This window comes from Rutidosis leptorrhynchoides, chromosome 9 (genome assembly GCF_046630445.1).
Source record: "Rutidosis leptorrhynchoides isolate AG116_Rl617_1_P2 chromosome 9, CSIRO_AGI_Rlap_v1, whole genome shotgun sequence".
NCBI classification, from domain to species: domain Eukaryota; kingdom Viridiplantae; phylum Streptophyta; class Magnoliopsida; order Asterales; family Asteraceae; genus Rutidosis; species Rutidosis leptorrhynchoides.
The window spans coordinates 229,836,885-229,848,862 of record NC_092341.1 but is presented as its reverse complement, the minus strand read 5'-3'; positions in this window follow the sequence as shown (position 1 = coordinate 229,848,862).

The window sequence follows — 11,978 nt, the reverse complement described above, 5'->3', positions numbered from 1 at the left end:
GGAAAACAATATGTAGCATCTGTTTTGTCTTGTCAGAATACTCTAACTACCAAAATTTACCAAAACAAGGTTCTTGAAAGCTTCGATTACGACTATTTGACCCGCTAGCACTTTGAACATACTTCGACTTACGAAGTTGATAAGGTCCGAGTTTAATATATTTTTGTCTTATCTTGTCACGTTGGTTAATAGGGTAATCCATGATTAAAGGTCGTAATTCAGGATCTCAAACTATCGAATCCACATTTAACTCCCATGAATTTGAATTGGGGAGTGATATGTACACAACCACTTTTTATACATACACAACCAAATATGCTTTACAGTGTTGTACAGTACAACACTGTAAAACATGTTTGGTTGTGTATGTGTAAAAAGTGGTTGTGTACATATCATTACCCATTTGAATTTGATGTATCGTTTTTTTTTTCAGTTTCAACTCTAGGGGATTCCTCCATAATTTCATCATCAACATATGATCGTGGATTATTGGTGTTTTAGCAGAGTAGTATATAAAATAGCTTATATTTTTACAGAAAATACTATTAAATACGATACAATTTTACACAAGATATTTATTTATTTAGAGAATGGATATACTTAAACCTTGCTACAACACTTATAGGCAGTGTACCTAATCGTACAGTAGTGTAGTTTTTAGTAAGTCCGGTTCGTTCCACAGGAAATCTTTTTAAACAAAGCTTAACGCTATATTAGTTTGCTTTTATAAAAATACAAATATAAATATATATAATATTATTATTATAAAGGGGGATTTTTACCGTTTAATGACCGGTTTGTCGATTTTAAAACTTTAGTCGCAGTTAAAACCAAATGTAAAATAATAAATAAATACAAGACTTAATTTAAAGCGTAAAGTAAATAACGATAATGAAATTGCGAATAATAAAAGTGCGATAAAATAAACTTGCGATAATTAAAAAGTACAATAATTAAAAGTGCAATTAAATAAAATAACAATAAAAATGCGATAATTAGAAGTGCAATTAAATATAAAATAAAGGAAATTAAATATGAAATAAAAGAATTATGCTTATTTAAACTTCCGTAATCATGATGTTTGACGTGTTGATTTTAGTTTTATGCCCATGGGTTAATTGTCCTTTGTCCTGGATTATTTAATATGTCCATACGGATTTGTCCATAATAGTCCATCAGTCATAAATATAAAGAGCGAAAGCCTTCGTCAAATTATTCTTATTCCCGAAGTCAAATATTCCAACTAATTGGGGATTCGAATTGTAACAAGGTTTTAATACTTTGTTTAATGAATACACCAGGTTATCGACTGCGTGTAAACCAAGGTTTTACTACTTTGTTAACAATTACACCAATTACTCTTGAATGTAATTCACCCCTGTTTCAACAAGTCTATTAACTATTAATCCAGTTCCGTGTCCGGTAAAATGAATAATTATTGGTATTTACAGATATCCCGCCCACCGTACCCAGTCAAGCGTATGTGGTTATATATAAATACGTCGAATTATAAGTTTGTATATTAAATTAACAAGGTATTGTTTAGTTAATATAAAACCCATTAATAGCCCATAGTCTAATTTCCACAAGTGTCGTTCTTTTGTCCAAGCCCCAATTATGGTACAAAGCCCAATTACCCAATTTTACTAATTAGCCCAACATCATGATTACTTCGGATTAAATAAGCATAATAATAACTTAGCTACGAGACATTAATGTAAAAAGGTTGAACATAACTTACAATGATTAAAAATAGCGTAGCGTTACACGGACAGAATTTCGACTTACACCCTTACAACATTCGCTAACATACCCTTATTATTAGGATTAAAATTAAAATTAAAATTAAAATTAAAATATAAATATAAATATATACGATATAGATAGAGAGATGGATATATTGATGATGAAAAATGCTCAGAATTCGGTTGCTTTTATAGAGAGTTTCAAACTTTGGGGCTCCGCGACTCGCGGCCCATTTTGCCTTCAAACTCCGCGAGTCGCGGAGTTTGCTTTTCCAGCTCACACAAGTTTGGCTCTTTGTTTACCGACGGTTTTATAAATAAATATAATATATTAAATAATTATAAGAATTATTTAAATATTATATTATATTTATGTGCATAGTTGACTTGTAATTTTTAGTCCGTTGCGTCGAGCATTGAGAGTTGACTCATGTCCCGGTTCCGGATTTTCGAACGTCCTTGCGTACAATTTAATATCTTGTACTTTGCGTTTTGAATCTTGTACTCTTGTAATTTCGAGACGTTTCTTATCAATAATTGGAACCTCTTTGATTGTCTTTTGTACTTTTGAGCTTTTTGGTCGTTTGCGTCTTCAATTCGTCGAATCTGTCTTTTGTCTTCACCTTTTATTATTTAAACGAATATCACTTTTAAATAGAACAATTGCAACTAAAAGCTTGTCTTTCTTGAGGAATAATGCTATGAAATATATGTTCGTTTTTAGCATTATCAAATATTCCCACACTTGAGCGTTGCTTGTCCTCAAGCAATATCGTCTTGAAATACTAGAATCACTTCTTTATTCTTTACACTTTGTACATCAGTGATTTCTATACGGCGGTATAAACAATGGTAGTAACGATATGGTTTACAGTCCCACATGACTATAAAAATTTAGATCCATTAAGGAAATTGGATCTTTATGAAAACATTTGATCTTTTGAAAATTAAATCTAGTTTTTACCCTAGATAAGTTTTCCGGAATAACCCTTCACCGGTGTTTGCAAAATATTTTTGTGGGTTTGGTGGGTTTCAGATTTGAAAATTTTAGCTCAAAACTTGCGGTTTTGTGTCACCCACTTGCTAACCTTGTATTTGGAAAGCAACACGTCCAGTTTACTTGTCCCGTATATTACCTTTCGGTAAACTACCGTCCGGTTGTAAAGGAAAGCGTTGAACAGGCAACTGTTAAGGCAATGTCCCCTGACATGCTTTTAATTATGGTCTAAAACATGTCGGACGCAATTACTATCCTTGGTAGGAGCAATAGTAAAGCTCACCCTTATGATTTTTCGGTCTGGCACAAGGTCCTGTCTTTGACCACTATGCAACCACCGTTCTTACGGTTGACACCCGATTTAGTTCAGGTGACCTAATGAATTCCAGGTGAATTCCTAGGATTTTACGTTCAATGGTAATGAACGCATTGAAAATTAGGGTTTTCAGAAAACAAATCGGTTTGTAATTTTGATCAAAATATTTTCTCGTTCAAGTTCGAGTTTAGATATCATTGAATTCCATGAGTTTGTAATTCTCAATCTTTAAGGTCAATCTCAAGGATTGAGTAATATCAGGCTTAAAAACTGATTTTTAATCTTTAAGGAGATTATCCTTTCTGGGGATCTGATTCATTAGTCTTATCCAGCTAATTTGCACGGTGCCCCCCAATTGTACGAGATAAATCCTTCTCATGGTTAGGATAAATCTGACCACTTGGCGACCCTGTTTTATGCTGAGGTCCGTGGATTTCCTGCTGATTTTAGTGATGACTTTTCTAGATTTTTCGTCAACCTACAGCTGGTCTGGACGACAACTTCTTGACCTAAGTCAAGAAGCGCGTTTCTTTTTCGGAAGACTTTACTTCCTTTTAATGATGGAATTGATTCATCGTGTAGATCCATCTTTCTTACAGTAAATCAGGTAAAACTTTTTAGTTTAGTCCAAAGCAAAAGTATTTTCAGTTATTTGTACAAAAATATGTGATATATGTTTTGAATAACTTGGTAAATTTTCCCACACTTGGCTTTTATTTTCCTTTTTATCGTCCTCTATTCCATTTTAAATGAATTTTAACATTTTGGTTTGTTTCTCAATTTATGTCCTTTCCGAGGTTACAATAATTTCGGTGTTAAAACCTAGTTTTATCGTTCATAAATATGTATAAACATGATTTTGAGTTCATTTAGTTGAAAATTTTGAAAAATTTTACTAGAATTGGGTAGTCAGTATATAAGACTAGGGCTGTTCTTTATTATCAGAGAGCACTAGATTCTAATACAACTACTGCTTTACTAGTATTTTTAATGGTAACCAAGTGTTTAAGATAGAAATTATAAAATCCGAAAAAATTTAACCCCTTCCCACACTTAAGATCTTGCAATGCCCTCATTTGCAAGAAATCAGTAACAATTTATATTATTGAGGGTGATTTGTGTGAAAATGATTAAATTTTTACCAAAGTTTCCAAATATATTGGCGTTTGTTTGCTGAATGATCAATGGTGCACATCATTTGTTCATTCCGTCTTGTTGTTATTTCACATATATTTTGCATCTTGTCGTCAAAATTAGTTGCTTTTGCTAAACTTAATGCCAGTCTTTGAAAATGCGTTGTTTTACCCTGTTGTGTACATAAGATAAACTGCAAACATATATACATATTTTTGAAGTTTGGTATATTACCTCACATTCAAAAATTATTAAAATTTAAGAATAAAAGTTAGAAAATTATAAAAACTATTACAATATTAACATAAGTATTAAACGTATCAACATTACAAATTACAAAATAAATAAAATTAAGTAGACTAGGGATGATACTGATACCAATAGGGGTTCCAAGCATAACCATAGGTGCTATAGAATACTTCGGCAGGGTTATACGTAGGATACGGTGGTTGCATCTCTATAGACCAGGGAGGGAATATGGGTTTTGGTGTAGGAATATAGTTTCTACCTATATGTTGGCAATGAGCTATGATTTGGTTCTGATGAACTTGCCAATCTTCAAATGCTCTCTGTCTAGCATTTTCGTACTCCTGTGAAGCTATAAACCTTTGCATTTCTTGCATCTCATTTCCCCCTCCTACATTACCTTGCTGTTGGTTTCTCTCAACCTGTGGATGTCTACCATGGTATTGTACTGCGGCGTTATTTCGCCTCTTCAAAACTTTCGCACCATGGTATACATTTAAACCTATTGTATCGCGGGGTTCTGGTTCTTCTACTAATAATCCCCCCGACTTATATCCACACCGAGATATTCAGCAATCAAAGTAATAAAAATACCACCTCCTATTATGCTATGCGATCTCATCCCCCTAACCATAGCTGATAAATAATAACCCACACAATAAGGTATACTTACAGCGCTTTGTGGGTCTCGAATACACATATGGTAAAACAAATCCTGTTCATTTACCTTTTCCTTGTTCTTACCTCTTTGTGTAATCGAATTAGCTAAAAACCTATGAATTACTCTTAATTCAGCTCTATCTATATCCAAATAAGAGTAATTTCCCCCTTTGAATCGGTGATGGCTTGTCATTTGACTCCATACACTGTGTGTATCAAAATTTTCATCTATCTTTCTACCATTTAGTATCAATCCTCTACAATCGGCAGATGCTAACTCCTCAGGCGTATATATACGTAAAGCCTGAGCCATGTCTAGTAAAGACATGTGGCGCATCGAACCTCCTAACAAAAATCTAATAAAAGATCGATCGGTTAAACTAGCTACCCGATCATTCAACTCTATACTACACAACAATTCTTCACACCATACTTTATATACAGGTCTACGCATGGTGAATAAACGTACCCAGTCGTCAAAAGTAGAATTACCATACCTCTGTGCAAGTAATTCCCTAATTGGCCCGGCCAATTCTACAGCTTCTAAGGGTCCCCATTCTATGACCCTAGGTACTTCAACAACTTTAGAATGAAGAGTATGCAACCTCCTTTGATACTTTGGATAATCTATCCAAAGTCTGTCAAATCTCAGGTTCGGGTGCAAATCTTCCATGTGCATATCAGAAAATGTCATGACTGGATGCGGTATATCTTGCTTGTAGTAGTTATCCACCTCCTGTTGTTCCGCATTCTCAGCAGGAGCATTGCGAGCTTGGGATGAAAATTCACCCCTTTCAGTCTGCAAAACACATCAAACACATTTTTTGTGCATCCAAATATGCATTAGTGTCAGCAAAATCATCAATCAAAATAATTACAATGACATGATCAATTTATATCAAACTTAAGCTCATTTTCACATTTTTATCAAATCTACACTTTTTCAAATAAGCATATACGAAAATGTTCGTCAAGTTCATAAGCATTCAACTCAAATAACATGTCAAAATAATCATTACTAGCAATTAAACAAGTTTCAAATGGCATTATCTCTCAAAAATCAAGTTCATGAATTTTAGACTTGAAAAAGTCCACTTTAATTCTCAAAATCATGTTTAGGCTCAAAGTTTGGATCATTTAACTACCTAGACATGTTACACTACTTAATTTAGCAACAATTCATGACAAAAATTGGCCATAACCTGTTTATATCAAAAAGCCCCAAATTTGCTCAAGAACACAAACCCTAGATTACTCAAAATTCAAAGTTTAAGGCTTCTAATCATGTTAAATAGCATCAATCTAGGTTATACAAGCATAATACATAAACAATTTAAGCATAATTACACTAAAAAGCATCAAAATCAAATTGGGGAAAAAATTGCTCAAGAACACTAATTTTCGGATTAAATGGTGTTTAGGTGTAGAAATTTACCGTTTTTCTTGAGTAATTCCTTGATAGCATCCTTCTCAACATGATTTTAGTAAAAGATTTGATGATTAACGGTTAAAAATTGTGATTTTGGGGGTGTTTTTGCGTGTATTTTCGGGTTTTTTCGCTGTGTTCTTCGCAGTATTTGGTGTGGGGAGTGAATGATCTGTTTTTTACGTTTTATTTTTTTTCTGGGTTTTGGCTCCTCCGCGAGTCGCGGAGATTTCCCCTTCAAACTCCGCGAGTCGCGGAGTTTTTTTTTTTTTTTTTTAACATCTTATATTAATTAAAACAATTAAGTAATTAATTTTAAAATTTCGTTTCCCTTGTTATTTAGGACGAGGTCGTTTCGGATCGATGTCCTAGTCCGTCCTTCGGCAAAATTTTAAAATTTGTCTTTTTGTAGCGATTGTTTTAAAAGCTAAGATTTTTGGGGTTTTTTAATGTTTTTGACATACTTTAATTCAATAAGATTAAAAACAATGATAATAAAAGTTCTCGTCCCTCCCTCGGGTAAAGCAATTTCGGTTCAAAGACCTAGTCTTCAACTTACGACGAATTTTAAAAATCATATTTTTAACTTAATGAGATAAAGTAAATTTTTGTTTTTAAATTCACACAACTTAAATATAAAATTCAAAATTAATATTAAAAATTCACACCAAACTTAAAATTTGAAATGCATAAAATTAAAAATTCATATTTTAAAAATTAAAAATTCACACCAAACTTAATTTAAAAATTCATATTATAAATTCACACCAAACTTATATTAATTTTTCAAATATTTACAATTTTAAATATATTGTTTTTACAAAGTTTACAATATTAATTTAAGATTTATATATTAATTTTAAAAAATGGTAAAAATAAAATTAAAAATCTTTTTGGCTTTTTATCCCACTTTAATCAATCAAATATTATCAAAAATATGCGCCCCTCTTTTCGGTAAAGTAATTTTGGTTACAAGACCTAATTTAACTCATGACGAATTTTTAAAATATTTTGGGTTGATTGATTAAAGATATTTATACCTTAAGAATAAACGTTAAATTTCGCAGTGATGTAATAAATTTTTGAATGATATCAATAATTTCGATCGCCAAACCTAATTTTATTCAATACAAATTTAATACTTTTTAGCGAACAAATTAGCGTTTATTATCAAAAGGTTAAAAAAAAAATAATAAAATAAAAACTATACAAACATACATGTGAAATAGATTTCTTAGTTATATAATCTATCCCATTCATAAGATAGTCGGTTTAATTGGTTTTCCATAGCTACATAGGCGTAACCTCGAGCATTCAGTGTCTTTTCTTCTAAACATATGAACGGTCCGTCTCTGCATAAAGTAACAAATTCGGTGTTTGAATATGTTTGATTATTTGAACATTTACCTCCATGTGACCATTTTCCGCATTTGTGACATCTTTCTAGGTGTCGTGCTCTTCTTTTCGCTGCGGATTTTGATTTTCCTTTACCAAATTGTAACTTATTATCTTCGCATCTGGATTCTTTTCTAACTCCGTCCATTCTTTCTCTGATTACTGATACTAGTTCACTCGGAAGTGTGTCATTATTACGTTTAGTGATCAAAGCGTGTAGCATTAGACCATGGTTTAGTTCACAGGCAGTCTTCATTTTGTAAAAACCTAAAAAAATAAAAATTCAGAATGGGGGGAGAAGACTAGTTCTTTAGGGTCTGCTAGGGAAAGACCATTCGGGTTTCATTTTCGAGAACTACACGAAAACAGACAATCTAACTCTAACAGAAATACATAAATCCCCTATACTTAGTTGAAATTGTGATTAACATTATTTTCAATTGAATCATCAACAACTTGTATATCTTTGACTTTTACTTCAATCCATTTGTTGATTTCCTCCGTAACTTTCACAAATTCAACTAACATTGCCTTTTCTTTTGACGATAAATTGGATATTAATCGGTTATATAACTTAAAGTTTCCTTTAATCTTAGCATCGTGAATCCGTTTATAAAGTTTCTTCGTTGAACTGTTAAAAATGGGTTCATCTAATTTCGTATCATCAACGGCATTCTTTGTGATTGGATCATCATTAAGTGTTTCTTCATCTTCCCCACACTTATGCGTTTTTATTGGTCTAACAGTTTTGGTTTGTGGAGATCTAAACTTTCGGTTCACAAAGGTGATCGATGTATCACCATCCCTAAGTGTCATTCTACCTTCTCTTACATCAATGAATGCCTCGGTGGTTGCTAAAAATGGGCGACCTAGAATTAGAGGAACATCAAGGTTTTCCTCCATATTAATCACTATGAAGTTTGCAACAAAGGTCAAACTTTCCACGTTAACAAGTAAATTATTTGCTATTCCAACCGGGTGTTTAATGGTTTTGTCAAATGATTGAACACCTATTTTGGTTGGTTTTAATTTACTCATGCCTAATCTTTTGTATAAGGAAAGAGGCATAATATTTGCACTTGCTCCTAAATCTGCGAGTCCATTATATACAGCACCATCATTAAGCAAGCAAGAAATGATAAATTCACCCGGGTCTCCTGCTTTAGTAAGTCGAGTTGGTTTGTAAACTTTTTTCGGGTGTTCTTTCCTTGGTTCTTTCACTTCTATTTGAATTTCTTGTTCACATTTTTCTTCGTTTCTTGGAATGGGAGGTTTGTATAGGAATTCTTCTTCATCACTCAAATTTGAATCCTCCCTATATTCCAATTTTGATTTTTCATATGTTGTTGATAACATATTTATGTTTTCATTTTGAAGGTTTTCTTGGGTGGTGAAATTATGATTAACTTCATTGTCAACTTCCATCGGACCATGTATGTAATGTTTAACTCTGTGACCATTAACTTTAAATTCAATCCCATTTGAATTTATTAATTCTATCGTTCCGTATGGGAAAACTCTTTTGACTATGAATGGTCCAGACCATCTTGATTTCAATTTTCCAGGAAATAGATTGAATCGTGAATTGAAAAGAAGAACTCTGTCTCCTTCCTTAAATTCTTTTGAACTTCTGATTCTTTTATCATGCCATTTCTTCGTTCTTTCTTTATAGATTAACGAATTTTCGTATGCTTCATGTCTTAATTCTTCTAATTCGTTTAGTCGACTTAATCGTAGACGTCCGGCTTCATGTAAATCAAGATTACATGTCTTCAAAGCCCAAAATGCTTTGTGTTCAATTTCTACTGGAAGATGACATGCTTTTCCATAAACAAGTCTAAAAGGTGTGGTTCCAATTGGAGTTTTGTAGGCTGTTCTAAAAGCCCAGAGTGCATCCTCCAATTTAATGGACCATTCCTTCGGATTTGATCCTACGGTTTTCTCTAGAATACGTTTTAAAGCTCGGTTGGTATTTTCAACTTGTCCACTTGTTTGTGGATGATATGCGGTGGAGATTTTATGAGTTACTCCATATCTTTTAAGAACTTTCTCAAGTTGATTATTACAGAAATGAGTACCCCGATCACTTATTAAAGCTTTTGGTGTTTCAAACCTTGCAAAAAGACGTTTTAAAAAGTTGACTACAACTCGTGCATCGTTAGTTGGGAGAGCTTGTGCTTCCGCCCATTTAGATACATAATCAATGGCTACGAGTATATATAGATTATTATGAGATTTTGGAAATGGACCCATAAAGTCAATACCCCAAATGTCAAATACTTCACATACTTGGATGACATTTTGTGGCATTTCATCACGTTGACTTATTTTTCCGGCCCTTTGACAAGCATCACAGGATTTGCAAAGAAGGTGTGCGTCTTTGTAAATTGTAGGCCAATAGAATCCAGCATCATAAACTTTTCTTGCTGTTAGTTGAGGCCCATAATGCCCTCCTGTTGGTCCTGTGTGACAATGGTTTAATATTTTACTAGCTTCATCTCCAAATACACATCGGCGTATTATTTCATCGGGACAACTTTTAAACAGATGTGGATCTTCCCAAAAATAGTGTTTTATATCACTGAAGAATTTCTTTCGTCTTTGGTACGATAATCCTTTTTCAAGGAATCCACAAACTAAGTAGTTTGCATAGTCTGCAAACCATGGAATTTCATTATAATATATCTTCAATAGATATTCATCAGGAAAGTTGTCTTGTATGGCCGATTCATTTAGAACTTCTAATTCGGGATTTTCAAGACGAGAAAGATGATCAGCGGCGAGATTTTCTACTCCTCTTTTATCTCGGATTTCAATATCAAACTCTTGTAAGAGTAAGATCCAACGGATTAATCTTGGTTTAGCATCTTGTTTTGAAAATAGGTATCTAAGAGCAGAATGGTCGGTATAGACCACCGTTTTTGCTAGAACGAGATATGATCGAAATTTGTCAAAAGCAAAAACAATAGCAAGGAGTTCTTTTTCAGTAGTTGTATAGTTCGTTTGTGCTCCTTGTAACGTCTTACTAGCATAATATATAGGTTGAAATCGTTTTTCAATCCTTTGTCCTAAAACGGCTCCCATTGCAAAATCACTTGCATCGCACATTAGTTCAAACGGTAGATTCCAATTTGGTGTTATCATGATCGGCGCATTAGTGAGTCTCTCTTTAAGAATATTAAAAGATTTGATACACTCATCTGAAAAGATGAATGGAGCATCCTTTTCTAGGAGTTTATTCATAGGAGTGGCAATTTTAGAAAAATCTTTTATGAAACGTCGGTAAAAACCGGCATGCCCTAGAAAACTCCTAACTCCTCTAACATTGGTGGGATGTGGAAGTTTAGCAATTACATCTACTTTAGCTCTATCCACTTCAATTCCTTCTTTTGAAATTTTATGTCCAAGAACGATGCCTTCTTTAACCATGAAATGGCATTTCTCCCAATTAAGTACTAGATTTGATTGTTCGCATCTAATAAGCATTCGTTCCAGATTAGCTAGACATGTTTTAAATGTATCACCGAAGACTGAAAAGTCATCCATGAAAACTTCCATGCATTCTTCTATCATGTCGTGAAAAATCGCCATCATACACCTTTGAAAGGTTGCAGGGGCGTTACAAAGTCCAAATGGCATGCGTTTGTAAGCAAAAGTACCATAAGGGCACGTGAATGTGGTTTTCTCTTGATCTTCGGGTGCTATTGGAATTTGAAAATATCCGGAAAATCCATCTAGAAAACAATAATAACTGTTTTCGGCTAATCTTTCCAACATTTGATCTATGAAAGGTAAGGGAAAATGATCTTTTCTGGTGGCGTCATTTAATTTTCTATAATCAATACACACACGCCATCCTGTTACAGTCCTAGTAGGAATAAGCTCATTTTTCTCATTTGTAATGACAGTCATGCCACCCTTCTTAGGTACGCATTGAACTGGGCTTACCCATGGACTATAAGAAATTGGATAAATTAGACCTGCGTCTAGCAGTTTAATAATCTCTTTCTTAACTACATCTTGCATATTAGGATTTAGTCTTCGTTGGCTTTGCACATA